The sequence below is a fragment of the Chionomys nivalis genome, chromosome 25 (genome assembly GCF_950005125.1).
Source record: "Chionomys nivalis chromosome 25, mChiNiv1.1, whole genome shotgun sequence".
NCBI classification, from domain to species: Eukaryota; Metazoa; Chordata; class Mammalia; order Rodentia; family Cricetidae; genus Chionomys; species Chionomys nivalis.
In genome coordinates this window covers 37,478,414-37,494,696 of record NC_080110.1, presented here as the reverse complement: position 1 = coordinate 37,494,696, position 16,283 = coordinate 37,478,414, and positions in this window count along the sequence as shown.

Sequence of the window (16,283 nt, the reverse complement as noted above, 5' to 3'; positions counted from 1 at the left end):
GTCTATACTCTGCAGAATATTTGGAGGAGAAATCACTGCAGACATGTCCAGTTCAATCTCTGGACTGATCTCTCCTCTCTGGAACTTGGTTTTTCGGAACATCGTAGGTTTTAAAGAGGATTCTCTCAAATCCTCACCTATGTTTGCCCATTCCATCTTTGATATGGTTTCCCTTGAACTACATTTTGGAAATTCTCTCCAGGAAGTAGCTAGTGGGTAACTGTAATTATAGCAGTCTCCATCTGTTTTTCATGGATCACCATCCTTAGCTCACTGTGGTCCAATTTTTAAAATGCTTTTTTCCCATGTATTTTGTCCACTTGTTGGGTTCTTTCACAGAAAAGAACAGTTCTGCATCTTTCACTCCATTCTTCAGCTTTGTAGTTTAATTTTTTATTTTCAATTATCTGTAGTGAGAGGGTTGCTTGTTCATTTCCTGGCTACTCAGCCCCAAAATAATCACACAGAAACTATATTATTATAATTACTGCTTGGCCCATTAGCTCTAGCTGCTTTTTTTTTTTTTTTTTTTTTTTTTTTTGTTTTTGTTTTTTTTTTTTTTACTTATTTATTTATTTTTATTCTTTTTTAATTAAAATTTCCACCTGCTCCCCATTTCCCTCCCCTCCTCCCAAATATTGCCCTCCCCCCACTTCCCTCCCCCTATCCCCACTCCTCTTCTCCTCCCCCCACTCCATTCCCCCTCCCTCTCGATACTGAAGAGCAGTCCAAATTCCCTGCCCTGCGGGAAGACCAAGGTCCTTCTATCTACGTCCAGAAAGGTGAGCGTCCAAACAGGCTAAGCTCCCACAAAGCCAGTTCATGTATTAGGATCGAAACCTAGTGCCATTGTCCTTGGCTTCTCATCAGTCTTCATTGACCGCCATGCTCAGAGAGTCCGGAATCAACCCATGCTTATTCAGTCCCAGACCAGCTGGCCTTGGTGGGCTCCCAATAAATCAGTTCCGCTGTCACAGTGGGTGGGTGCATCCCTCGTGGTCCTGATTTTTTGCTCATGTTCTCCCTCCTTCTGCTCCTCATTTGGACCTTAAGAGCTCAGACCGTTGCTCCAAATTGAGACTCTGTCTCTACCTCGATCCATCGCCAGATGAAGGTTCTAAGGTGATATGCAAGATATTCATCAGTATAGGATAGGGTCATTTCAGGTTCCCTCTCCTTAGTTGCCCAGGGTATCAGCTGGGGACATATTCCTGGACACCTGCGAACCCCTCAAGAGTCAAGTCTCTTGCCAACCCTAAGATGGCTCCCTTAGATAGGATATATACTTCGCTGCTCCCGTATCCATCCTTCCTATATCCCAACCATCCCAATCCTCCGAGCTCCTCCCATCCTCCCCTTCTCATATTTCTCATCCCATTTCCCCTTTGCCCCATGCCACCTCACCCGCAAGTTCCCAGTTTTTGCCCTGGAATCTTGTCTACTTCCCCCTCTCCATGCGGATGACTATATGATTTTCTTTGGGTTCACTTTCTTATTTAGCTTCTATAGGATCACACATTATATGCTTAATGTCTTTTATTTTATGGCTAGAAACCGATTATGAGTGAGTACATCCCATGTTCCTCTTTTTGAGTCTGGGATACCTCACTCAGGATAGTGTTTTCTATTTCCATCCATTTGCACACAAAATTCGAGAAGTCATTGTTTTTTACTGCTGAGTAGTACTCTAATATGTATATATTCCACACTTTCTTCATCCATTCCTCCATTGAAGGGCATCTAGGTTGTTTCCAGGTTTTGGCTATTACAAACAATGCTGCTATGAACATAGTTGAACAGATACTTTTGTCATTTGATGTGGCATCTCTTGGGTATATTCCCAAGAGTGGTATTGCTGGGTTCTGGGGTAGGTTGATCCCAAATTTCCTGAGAAATCGCCACACTGATTTCCAAAGTGGTTGCACAAGTTTGCATTCCCACCAGCAATGAATGAGTGTGCCTCTTTCTCCACAACCTCTCCAGCAAAGGCTATCATTGGTGTTCTTGATTTTAGCCATTCTGACAGGTGTAAGATGGTATCTCAAAGTTGTTTTAATTTGCATTTCCCTTATCGCTAAGGAGGTTGAGCATGACCTTAAGTGTCTTTTGGCCATTTGAATTTCTTCTGTTGAGAATTCTCTGTTCAGATCAGTGCCCCATTTTTTTATTGGGTTCATTAGCATTTTAAAGTTTAGTTTCTTGAGTTCTTTATATATTTTGGTGATCAGACCTTTGTCTGTTGCAGGGTTGGTGAAGATCTTCTCCCAGTCAGTGGGTTGCCTTTTTGTCTTAGTGACAGTGTCCTTTGCTTTACAGAAGCTACTCAGTTTCAGGAGGTCCCATTTATTCAATGTTGCCCTTAATGTCTGTGCTGCTGGGGATAAACGTAGGAAGTGATTTCCTGTACCCATATGTTGTAGAGTACTTCCAACTTTTTCTTCTATCAGGTTCAGTGTGTTCAGACTAATATTGAGGTCTTTAATCCATTTGGACTTGAGTTTTGTGCATGGTGATAGATATGGATCTATTTTCATTCTTCTACACGTTGACAACCAGTTCTGCCAGCACCATTTGTTGAAGATGCTCTCTTTTTTCCATTGAATACTTTTAGCTCCTTTATCAAAAATTAGGTGTTCATAAGTTTGTGGGTTAAAATCAGGGTCTTCTACTCGGTTCCATTGGTCGACTTCTCTGTTTTTATGCCAATACCAAACTGTTTTCAATACTGAGGCTCTGTAATAGAGTTTGAGGTCAGGGATGGTAATGCCTCCAGACGATCCTTTATTATATAAGATTGTTTTGGCTATCCTGGGTTTTTTGTTTCTCCATATAAAGTTGACTATTGTCCTCTCAAGATCTGTGAAGAATTTTGATGGGATTTTGATGGGGATTGCATTGAATCTATAAATTGCCCTTGGTAGAATTGCCATTTTTACTATGTTGATCCTCCCTATCCAAGAGCAAGGGAGATCCTTCCATTTTCTGGTATCCTCCTCAATTTCTTTCTTCATTGACTTAAAGTTCTTGTCAAATAGATCCTTTACTTCCTTGGTTAGAGTTACCCCAAGATATTTTATGCTATTTGTGGCTATCGTGAAGGGTGATGCTTCTCTGATTTCCATCTCTGCTTCCTTATCCTTTGTGTATAGGAGGGCAACTGATTTTTTGGAATTGATCTTGTATCCTGCAACGCTACTAAAGGTGTTTATCAGCTGAAGGAGTTCTTTGCTGGAGTTTTTGGGGTCGCTTATGTACACTATCATATCGTCTGCAAATAATGAAAGTTTAACTTCTTCCTTTCCGATTTGAATCCCTTTGATCCCCTTATGTTGTCTTATTGCTATTGCTAGAATTTCAAGTACTATATTAAAGAGGTATGGAGAGAGTGGACAACCTTGTCGTGTTCCTGATTTTAGTGGTATAGCTTTGAGTTTCTCTCCATTTAATTTGATGTTAGCTGACGGCTTGCTATAAATAGCTTTTATTATAGTTAGGAACGACCCTTGTATTCCTAATCTCTCTAAGACCTTTATCATAAAGGGATGTTGAATTTTGTCAAATGCTTTTTCAGCATCTAATGATATGATCATATGGTTTTTTTCTTTCAGTTTATTTATATGATGGATTACATTGATAGATTTTCGTATGTTGAACCAGCCCTGCATCTCTGGGATGAAGCCTACTTGATCATAATGGATAATTTTTCTGATGTGTTCTTGGATTCGGTTTGCCAGTATTTTATTGAGTATTTTTGCGTCGATGTTCATGAGTGAGATTGGCCTGTAGTTCTCTTTCTTGGTTGTGTCTTTGTGTGGTTTTGGTATCAGAGTAACTTCAGCTTCATAAAAGGAATTTGGCAATGACTTCTCTGTTTCAATATTGTGAAATACATTAAGGAGTATAGGTATTAGGTCTTCTTGGAAGTTCTGGTAGAATTCTGCATTGAAGCCATCTGGACCTGGGCTTTTTTTGGTGGGGAGGTTTTTTATAACAACTTCTAATTCTTCGCGACTAACAGGTCTATTTAGATTGTTCACCTGGTCCTGGTTTAACTTTGGTATATGGTACTTATCTAAAAAAGTGTCCATTTCTATAACATTTTCCAATTTTGTGGCATACAGATTTTTGTAGTAAGATCTAATGATTCTCTGAATTTCCTCTGAGTCTGTGGTTATGTCTCCCTTTTCGTTTCTGATTTTGTTAATTTGCGTATTCTCTCTCCGCCGTTTGATTAGTTTGGATAGGGGTTTATCAATCTTATTGATTTTCTCCATGAACCAGCTTTTTGTTTCATTGATTCTTTGGATTGTTTTCTGTGTTTCTATTTTGTTGATTTCAGCCCTCAATTTGATTATTTCCAGTCTTCTACTTCTCCTAGGTGAGTCTGCTTCTTTTTTTTCTAAAGCTTTCAGGTGGGCTATTAAGTCTCCAATGTGTGCTTTCTCCGTTTTCTTTAAGTGGGCACTTAATGCTATGAATTTTCCTCTTAGCACTGCTTTCATAGTGTCCCATAGGTTTGAGTATGTTGAGTCTTCGTTTTCATTGAATTCAAGAAAGACTTTAATTTCTTTCTTTATTTCTTCCTTGATCCAGGTGAGGTTCAGTAGTTGACTGTCCAGTTTCCATGAGTTCATAGGCTTTCTGGGGATAGCATTGTTGTTGAATTCTAACTTTAATCCATGGTGATCTGATAAGACACAGGTGGTTACCGATATTTTTTTGTAACTGTGTAAGTTTGCTTTGTTACCGAGTATGTGGTCTATTTTCGAGAAGGTTCCATGAGCTGCAGAGAAGAAGGTATATTCTTTCCTATTTGGGTGGAATGTTCTATAGATGTCTGTTAAGTCCATTTGATTCATTACCTCCCTTAATCCTCTTATTTCTCTGTTAGGTTTCTGTTTGATTGACCTGTCCATTGGTGAGAGAGGAGTGTTGAAATCTCCTACTATTAGTGTGTGTGGTTTGATGACTGCCTTGAGTTTTAGTAACGTTTCTTTTACATAAGTGGGTGCTTTTATATTAGGGGCATATATATTCAGGATTGAGATTTCATCCTGGTGAATTGTTCCTGTTATGAGTAAAAAATGTCCATCTCCATCTCTTTTGATTGATTTTAGTTTGAAGTCAACTTTCTTAGAAATTAGTATGGCCACACCTGCTTGTTTCTTAGGTCCGTTTGCTTGATAAACCTTTTCCCAGCCCTTTACTCTGAGTAGATGTCTGTCTTTGTGGTTGAGGTGTGTTTCTTGTAAGCAGCAGAATGTTGGATCCTGTTTTCGTATCCAATCTCTTAGCCTGTGCCTCTTTATAGGTGAGTTGAGTCCATTGATATTAAGTGATATTAATGACCAGTGGTTGTTAACTCCGGTCATTTTTCCTTTCTTTCTTTCTTTTCTTTGGTAGTAGAGTTTGTGTGTTTCCCTTCTTCAAGTTGTGCTGGTGAAGGGTCTTTAGATGTCTGAGTTATTGTGGGCATTGTTGGACTCCTTGGTTTGTGATTTTCCTTCAATTACTTTCTGAAGGGCTGGATTTGTGGCTACGTATTGTTTAAATTTGTTTTTATCCTGGAAAACTTTGTTTTCTCCATTTATAGTGAACGAAAGCTTGGCTGGGTATAGTAGTCTGGGCTTGCATCCATGGTCTCGTAGTTTCTGCAGTATATCTATCCAGGACCTTCTGGCTTTCATGGTTTCCATAGAGAAATCAGGTGTAAGTCTGATAGGTTTACCTTTATAGGTAACTTGACCTTTTTCCTTTGCAGCTCTTAATATTCTTTCTTTATTCTGTATGTTTTGTGTTTTGATTATTATATGACGAGGAGATGTTTTTTTTTGATCCAGTCGATTTGGTGTTCTGTATGCTTCTTGGACCTTCAAAGGAATATCTTTCTTAAGGTTGGGAAAGTTTTCTTCTATAATTTTATTAAATATATTTTCTGGACCATTGAGCTGTACTTCTTCTCCTTCTTCTATCCCTATTATTCTTAGGTTTGGTCTTTTTATTGTGTCCCAGATTTCCTGAATGTTTTGTGATGAGAATTTGTTGGTTATGCTGTTTTCTTTGATGAGAGTGTTTATTTTCTCTATGGTATCTTCAGTGTCTGAGATTCTTTCTTCTATCTCTTGTAATCTGTTGGTGGTACTTGTCTCTGTAGTTCCTGTTCGTTTATTCAAATTTTCCATCTCCATCCTTCCCTCGGTTTGTGTTTTCTTTATTACTTCCACTTCGTTCTTCAAGTCTTGAACCGTTTCCCTTATCTGTTTGATTACTTTTTCTTGTTTCTCTTGGTTTTCTTGGGTATCTTTGAGATATTTATTCATTTCCTCTACCTTTTTGTTTGTAATCTCTAATTGGTTGTGGCAGTTTTTCACTTCCTGTTTAAGGTCCTCTATTATTTTCATAAAATTCACTTTTGAGTCGAATTCTTCTAATTCTTCTGTATTAGGGTTTAGACTTCTCATTTCGGGATTCCTGGATCCTGGTGATGTCACGTTGCCTTTCAAGTTGTTGGGGGAATTCTTGCATTGGCGCCTGCCCATCTTTTCCTTCAAATGGAGCCAGGAGAGGCCTGATGTCTTGGACCAGTCTTTGCTGTGACTAACTCTCTAGGTGTATCTCCTCAGTGTAGGGGCAGGAACCGTTCCCTTCCAGGTGAACTCCTCAACACCAAAACATGGATGCGTGGTATTCCAATGACCCGCGTAAAGAAGGCCGAATGCAAGGGGTCGGGCGGGGTCCAGTAGAACACAGGCGACACTGCAGTACAAGCTGGATGTGCCTGCGCTCCCTTTTGGGGGTTGCTGAGGCCTGCCCGCTGCTCTGGTTGGGTAGCCTTAGTGTAGGGGCGTTTGTGCTCTCTACCGGGACCGTCCGCCCCAGGATAGCACACACTCACCCGTCCCGATGAAACTTCTCGGCACCTACACAGGAACTCCTGGATGCCCCAATGAGCCAGGGACTAATGGAAGTAGGGCGCAGGCAGAGCAGGTCCAGCAGATCACAGCAGAGACTGCAGCCCCAGCAGCAGGGGCCCGCTTTCCCTGGCGGGGACCTTGAGGCCTGCCCTCTAGTCAGGGACTCACTGCTCTGGGTTGGTAGCCTTAGTGAAATGGCAGGAAACTGTTCCACAGCTAAGGACCTTGCATACAAGGCAGGTTTGGGGGTGGGGGTGGGGGCGGGTGTGTAGGAGAGCAAGCCCTGCAGCAGGAGCTGGGGGAGGGGTGTTTGTGCTCTCTACCGGGACAGTCCGCCCCAGGATAGCACACACTCACCCGTCCCGATGAAATTTCTCGGCACCTACACAGGAACTCCTGGATGCCCCAATGAGCCAGGGACTAATGGAAGTAGGGCGCAGGCAGAGCAGGTCCAGCAGATCACAGCAGAGACTGCAGCCCCAGCAGCAGGGGCCCGCTTTCCCTGGCGGGGACCTTGAGGCCTGCCCTCTAGTCAGGGACTCACTGCTCTGGGTTGGTAGCCTTAGTGAAATGGCAGGAAACTGTTCCACAGCTAAGGACCTTGCATACAAGGCAGGTTTGGGGGTGGGGGTGGGGGCGGGTGTGTAGGAGAGCAAGCCCTGCAGCAGGAGCTGGGGGAGGGGTGTTTGTGCTCTCTACCGGGACAGTCCGCCCCAGGATAGCACACACTCACCCGTCCCGATGAAACTTCTCGGCACCTACACAGGAACTCCTGGATGCCCCAATGAGCCAGGGACTAATGGAAGTAGGGCGCAGGCAGAGCAGGTCCAGCAGATCACAGCAGAGACTGCAGCCCCAGCAGCAGGGGCCCGCTTTCCCTGGCGGGGACCTTGAGGCCTACCCTCTGGTCAGGGACTCACTGCTCTGGGTTGGTAGCCTTAGTGAAAATCTCTAGCTGCTTATTTGTTAACTCTTACACCTTAATTTAACCCATCTCCATTAATCTGTGCATCACCATGAGGTTATGGCCTACCAGCAAAGTTTCAGCATGTCTGTCTCTGGCAGCGGCCCCATGGCTTCTCAATTGACTCTGCCTTCTTTCTCCCAGCATTCAGTTTAGTTTTCCCTGCCTACCTAAGTTTTGCCCTATCAATAGGCCATGACAGTTTCTTTATTCACTAATGGTATTCACAGCATACAGAAGGGAATCCCATATCATCTCCCATTTTCTGTTTAAATAATAAGGAAGGTTTTAACTTTAACACAGAAAAAAATACATATAACAAAACAGGTATCAAGCAAGAATTACAGTTATAATATTTATATATATTTTATCTTTTATCATAACTAAGGAAAATTATATTATTACTATCTATTCTTCAACTCCATCAAAGACTCCAGAAGGATATGGCATTATCTAAGAAAAGAGGAAGTGCATTGCAAGCAACTTCCAAAACTAGAATTGACAGAAACATCTCACTGCCTGGACAATTGCCCAAATTCTTCTGTACCATTGGGCATCCATCTTCAGTCTACCTGCCCATTGTATCCAGCAGACTTTTCCATGAAGCAGTAAACTTCAAAGACAGTTCCGCCTATATTGGCAGTTTGTCAGTCACCTTCTTCTGTGTCCTGCAGAATGTCTGGCAGACTCTTTCATGAAGCAGAAACCCTGAAGGATGGTCTCACCTTTAGGCAAGTTCAGCAGTCATTCTTCTGTGGGTCCTGCATGCCCAGTTTATCAAGCAGTCTAGGCAAGAGCAGGCACTTGCCCAAATGGCTAACAAACTCCATGAGGAGCCTCTTTGATGCCCATCTTTCTCTTGAAGTAGATTGGTGCTACCAGGAGCAGATGTGTCTCACTGACATGAAAAGTCCTAACTTCTTAAAACATTTAAATACCATATTCTGTAGGTCTTGAAGAACACCTATCTAATTGAAATATATCTCTATACATAGAGACAGAAAATCTAACTAACATGACCACAAGCTTGACTGTTATCGATGTTTATCTATTAACCTATATTTATTGATTATACATTACATTTTTAAATGAACTGAACAAACACAATACTTAATCATGATCAGAAATACAAAATTGACCTTAAATTTGTATCAATAAACCAAGATCCATATCAATGCAAATTTCTATGGTATATCCCCATTTAAATGTAAACAAACATTTATAAACAATTATTTAAGGATATGGGCATAGTTCTCTTCAAATGGCTTCCTGCTGTTTATTGAGTGAAGTAATTTTTTGAGGGATATTCAAGATGACTTTTCAGGGGATTTTGGTCCATCAAACCACATTAGTCTGGGAGGATTCCACAGATTCTCATCCTTTGTGGAAACAAAAGAAGAACCTCTTTTCCAAAAGCAACATATCCTTAGATCCAAATTTTGAAGACAAAATACACTTAAAGTATGTATGTTGGTTACTTAGCTCCTTTACAGTCAAAAATTTCAAAGAAAACACAATATTATACATAATCCAGACTCTTTGTGAATTTTCCATCTCTACATGACTTATTTGTTTTTATTCTATTACTTTTTAATATATTCTTTTTACTCCTTTAATCTATAACTATCTGTAGCCTGTATCTTTAAAGACTTTGCTTTGCTTTACTTCTATTTATAACTATCTATATTATTTTCTTCTTTCTCCCAAGCCTATGTACATTTATCCAACACTATGACCCATTTAGAGGTCTTTTCTGTCTGAATCTGTCCTATTGTGTATCTGTAATTATGTACTGTCCACGAGTGCTTCTTAAATGCTAAGCGCTTCTTAAAAACTTAAGCTGCGGCATTGCTAGGGGAAATATGGCCTTGCCTGCTTCCTCCACCCAGTCCAACATGCTGGAAGTGGTCTGTTCACTGCCTCTGAGCCACACACACTGCCCCAACAACAGTCAGTCTATGTTGTCATTAAGCAAGCTGTAACACTCTATTCACAAACATTATTTAAATGCTCCATAGCTGGACCTCCCAAAAGAGTCAGAGCTTTTCATGCTGACGAACCAGGAAGCTGCTGCCACTGAATCAGAAAAACCTCTCTTAAAAGAGCCATGCCTCTGCTTGCTTCTAACAAACTGAGCTCACCCAATAAAATGCCACTACCAGACCATGCTTAGCTCTGTTCTTTTGTGTCTAGGATTCCTTTTTTTTTTTAAGATTTATTTATTTATTATGTATACAATGTTCTGTCTCCATGTATGCCCACACGCCAGAGGAAGGCGCCAGATCTCATTACAGATGGTTGTGAGCCACCATGTGGTTGCTGGGAATTGAACTCAGGACCTCTGGAAGAGCAGCCAGTGCTCTTAACCACTGAGCCATCTCTCCAGCACTCTAGGATTCCTTTTTAAGTTTTCTCAGGTTTAACATGGATTTAGTGCCCCACATTGGTGCACCAGTTTGTTGTAGGTAATTGTTTCAGTTCAACAAATAAATTTCTCCATATTCACATTGATCATTTTAGAGATCTCCTCGCCTTTCACAAAGCTTTTCTGCAAATGTTCAGCTAGTGTCTAACATAAGCTCATTATAGTATTAGGGTTATACTCTAAACTAGTTCTAATATGGTTTCTAGTATTTTTTTTCAGATCTTTACTATCCTGTGGTTTTCCTTTACTGGCTCACGCAGTCTTGTAGTTAGGCAGGGCTGTGCAACTGTCTGCAATGGATGGGCTATGAATGGAACTGACATGCTTTACTTTGGGTTCAGAGCTTCAAAGAAAGAGTGAAATCCTCATTCACTTTCTTGGTGTTACAGAGTAGTTCCAATGCAAGTTGAGACAGCAGTATCAAGCAAGTATGGACATTCCATTAACCTGAATCCTGGGGAGACTTTTCTCAAACTGCATTCAATACTTACTGAGAACAAGAATTAGTGTGTTATGTAAAATCATCAAGATCTTAGCACTAGCTTGTTAATGCAGTTAACCCTGTCTACCATGACTAACACTCTGAAATAAGTGCAGCTTTTTTTTCCTTTTCAAAAAGTATATTCTCTTGACACCTAAATTGTAGTAGTAGAATTTAAAAGCATCATCACTGCTTGATAATAACTAATAACTTTAGAACCTCTCCAAAATAATTTTGGGAAAAGAAAATAATGTTATTATAGAAAATAATGAGAACACTCTATGTTAAAATACATGGGATGCTTCAAGATCTGTATGCAGAGGGTTATTACTATCTGATTGAATTCAGTACAAGAAAAGGCACCGAGACCAAATCAAGCTTATTGCAAATGTAATTTTATGTTAAGAAATCTACTAACACAAAATATCCACATTGAAAGGTTAAAGAATGATAACAACCTTCACGAATGCTAAAAAGCATTTTGATCTGATTTAAGATAAAAATAACATCTTAACAAATGTGACCAGGCAGGCACTTGCTCAAAGTTACAACATGAACCAAGTACCAATTTCAGTAATGGCTGAACACAGCCTTCTCTTTTCAAGCAGTGGAAAGACAAAGGCATTTGTGCTGGCTACTTGTAATGCCAGCCCGACATTAGCTGCCGTCATCTGAAAAGTGGGAAACTCATTTGAGAAAATGCTCCCACCAGACTGATTTGTGGGCAAGAGTGTGGGCCATTTTTTTTAATATATGGGCTTAGCTACTGACCAATGAGGATGGGCACAGCTCACACCTGAGCAGGATCACTCCTGAACAGGTGGTCCTGAGCTGTATATGAATGCAGTCTGAGGAGGCCGTGGGGGAATAACCAGTACGTAGTGTTCCTCCATGGCTTCTGCTTCAGTTCCTGCCTCCAGGTTCCTGCCTTGAACTCTTGCCCTGACTTCTCTTCATGATTGACTATGATCAAACAGTGAACTGAAAGAAACCTTTCCTCCCCATGTGGCTTTGGGTCATGGTGTTTTATCACAGCAATAGAAACCCTAAAGACATTCTTCATTATCCCTCCTATTGATCACCATTCTCCAGCTTTTTTTGCTATATATGTTTGACATACATATGTGTATGTACTCATGTGTGTAAAGACATGTGTGTGTGAAGCCAACAGATTGACATCTGGTGTCATCTTCAGTTATTCACCATATTAATTTTTAGTAATTTTGTTATTTGATAATCTCGAACAGGCATAGAATACATTCTGAGTATTTTCTCTTTCTTAGATTCCCTCCATACCCATTACCAATTCACCTTAATCCCTACCAGTTTCTTTCTCAGATGCTTAGCTTTTGGGTTTGTTTTGTTAGACATTTAGCTGAAGTAGGGCTACCTTAGTATTAGAACTATCCATTAGAGCCTAAAGATGTCATCAGTGGGTTCACAGTTGAAGGCAATAATTTTCCTATCCCTGAATCTATCCATAACAATAGTTCAGCAATGGAGGGGCACTGAGTTACTGCTCCACCTGGCTATTGATAGGCCCATTCTAGTGCAAGATCCAGTGTAGCCACCCTCAGCTTTTATGCTATTGTGAAATCATGACTTCAATGGCTGTGTCTTGCCCAAAATATGATATTATGCAGCCTTTCTCCCTATCACTGAGTTCTTACATTCTTCATCCCTTCTTCAGCAGTGTTCACCGAGCAATAATGGTGATGGTATAAATGTCTTATTCAAGGCTGAATATTCACGTGTCAGTTATTCTCAGCACTGTGTATGCCCATGTGTCTCTGTATTGATCACCACTCACTGGAAAGAGACTTCTCTGATTGAGGATGAGAGTAGCATGTGACCATCGGTATAAACAGAAATATTTATAAGGCAGGTTGGTGCTATATCTATTTAGCTAAACCTATTTATTTGTTCTATCCTCTGCTCCTCCCTAATTACACCTTTTGATCCCCAGGATCCCGTCTCTACTTTCATATTACCTATGCTCTGCTATTCCCTTCCCTTGAAGCACCTCCTTCTTGTCTTAGTCAGGGTTTCTATTGTTGTGAAGAGGCACCATGAGCAAAGCAACTCTTATAAATAAAGCATTTAGTTGGGCTGGTTTTTAGTTTAAGAGGTTTATCCATTATCCTCATGGCGGAACATGGTGGAGTGCAGGCAGACATGGTTCTGGAGAAGGAGCTGAGAGTCAATATCTTGGTCTGCAGACAACAGGAAGTGAACTGTGTCACCAGGCATAGCTTGAGTAGAAGAGACCTCAAAGCTCAGCCCCACAGTGGCACATTTCCTTCAACAAAGCTAATAGTGCCTCTCCATATGGTGTCATTTCCTCTCAAGCTACCACACTCCCCCCAGTGGGCTCTTTATACTTTTCTACAGGTACTCCAAATTGAACACAAAATAAGGCTAGTATTCATATTCATATGTAAAGGAAAATGTGTGGTGTTCGTTTTGTGACCCCCACTTAATATAGTTCTATTTAGTTACAAATTTCATAATTACATTTTTTGTTCCACATAGATAAAACTTTATTGTATAAATGCACTATATTTCATTTCCAATAATCAGTTCTTGGCTATTTCCACTTATTCCAGTTCCTAGATTTTGTGACTGGAGCAGCAATGAGTATAGATGAACAAGCATCTTTAGAATAGAGCAGGATATAGGACTCGTTGGTTATATGTCCAGGAGGGGAATAGTTGAGACTTTGGGTGACACCCACAATAATGCCCTGAGTACCTGAGCCATTTTGCACTCCCACCTACAGGGGACACAGTTCCTCTTTCCTCACATTCTCACTTGCATTTGTTGTCATTTAATTTCTCTGTTCTGCTTAAAAAGTTATTTTTGGACAAGGTCTCACTGTAGCTCTGGCTGTCCTGGAACTTGCTGTATAAACCTTGCTGGCCTCAGACACACAAATATCCATCCACCCGCTGTTGTTTCGGGAGTACTGGGGTTAAAGACATACTCCATCATGTCCCATACACCTAATCATTGATGATAGCCATTCTTACTGGAGTGAGATAGAACCTCAAAGCAGTTTCCATTTACATCTATCTGGTGGCTAATGGGGGCCAAACAATGCTTAAAATGTTTACTGGCCGGTTTTATTTCTCCTTTCAGGGATTCTCTGTTCAGATACACAGCAGTTATTGAGGAATCTTACGGAAACTGAAATGGTAACACAGTGTGTGATTTAATACTGCCCATCAGTTCTAGAATAGCACCTGAAATCTAGCGTGGTCATTTGTTCAGCACATGGGTAGTTACCCTGGCTCCAAGAATTTGCATCTTAGCAATCATTTAATCACTTAATTTAAATCAGTATTTCCTACCTCACTAAGTTTATAACTGTGATTATAATAAAAATAAAACAACCTTCCTCATTCTACCACCATCTCCGTCTTTTGTTTTATTTTATTTTTATTGTTTTATACCTCATTCTTTATTATACCTCAACATATCTGCTTTCCCTCTGATATTATTTGATGTTCAAGAAAATTCTGTTCCAAAAATAGTCACAGCATTTTTTTTAAATCTTGTATGTTCATCCAGAACCTTCACACACCCTAATATATACACAGCCTATTTAGTCTGTTCCCTTACTCTTTAAGAAGCGTACACTCTTGGACTCTTCATTGACTAAAATACAGAAGAGGTGATCTTAAGTGACTTTCAAGGCTGTTCAGCAACCTTTGAGGAAGCCTTAACCAACCAACACAGAGAAGAGATGTAGAGGCAAACCATGAGCAGAGGATAGAGAAGAAAGGACTCCCCAGTGAGAAGAGAGGAGAATGTGAAAAACTCACACACACACTAAGCCACACATCTGGGTCTCCTAGCGGAAAGCACTCCCTCTTCCCACTGAAACGTGACTACGGTCCACTCTGGAGCAACCACTGCGATGGAGCCTCAGAATTCCACACTGCTAGGGAAAATCCTCAGCTCCTGAGAGCTGCAGCCCACCGTGCATAACACGAGCAAAGCATTAGAGACTCCTTTACAAGGTCTCTGCAGCATTCTCTACCCACCAATGGTAAAGGAGCTGGGCAGTGGTGGCACGTATCTTTAATTTCAGTACGTGGGAGGCAGAGACAGGCGACCTCTGAGTTTGAGGCCCATTTGGTCTACAGAGTGAGTTCCAGGACAGCCAGGTCTACACAGAGAAATTCTGTCTGGAGGAAGAAACTAACCAACAAAACAAAGTTAAAAGACACAACTCTCTTTTCCCTAAGCGCTTGATGAAGAGTGAATTTGGAGATGAGAAGCAATAAATTGATTGCTTTCACAGATGGTGATAAAACAGTATGACCTTATATTAAAATATTTCAAAACTATAATATTGAAAACAACTAGAAAGTGGCACAAGACTGACAGTAGAAAAGACTAATAGAAAAATTTGTGTGTGTGCGTGTGTGTGTGTTCGCACGCGTGTATGTGCGTGTGTGTGCGTGTGTGTGTGCGTGTGTGTGCGTGTGTGCATGTGTGTGTCTGTGAGTGTGTGTGCACATGTGTGTGCGTGTGTATGTGTGTGTATGTGCATGTGTGTGTGCGTGTGCGTGTGTGCATGTGTGTGTGCATGTGTGTGTGCGTGTGTGTGCGTGTGTGTGTGATGGACTCACATGGATGCATGTATAAGTACAAAATTTAGCAGATGAAAACATAGCATTTAAAATAATTGGGCCAATACGTTGTTGCTTTGAAAGGACATTCACACAAAGTCAGAGACTTATTTCATATTATATATTAAAGTCAAGCTCAGATATGCTGAAAAATGGGAAATTTCCCAAAGCTACAGAAAAACAAGAACAAAACAAAAAATATAAAAATTTCAAAAGCTTGGGCTTCTTGTGAGTATCACAACCCCCACGTCCTCACAGCACCCAGTGCCAGTCCACTTACCTGCGTCCATGGTAACAAGCAGGGCTCTGATGAGAAGAGTCCTTCCCTGATTTTCTCCAAGGACCGAAATCTGGAAATCAAGGCCTCTACCACTTGTGAGTTTCAACAAAACATTGTCAGGTGGACGGAAAACAAGAAAGGCATTGACCTTGTTGTTTTAGAGAGTTATTCTGGGGAGGATGCAGAATTACGGGAAAGCAGGCTACAGAGCTGCATAGCACTACAAGGCGGGGGGGGGGGAGGTGGAGGTTTGCCATAATGCTAAATGCATTATAAAAATGTGTAGTTTCAAGAGTTCCAAGAAAATACATCAGGAGTGACTATGTCTTCTTCAAGCAATCACAATTGAATAAGTTATCTGGAAACAGCATGGGGAGAGTGATAGAATACATTTTGATAAATTCCTGCAATAAGAGAAACCCTATGACTGACATAGTAGCTAAGAATACAGACTCTGGTTACATTTAAATCTGAGTCTTCCATTTCTTCCCTTTCCAGGCTTGAGCAAGTCCGAAGTGGTGGTTCTCAACTTATGGGTTGTGACCCCCTTGGGGGTCAAATGACTTTATCACAGGAATCTAA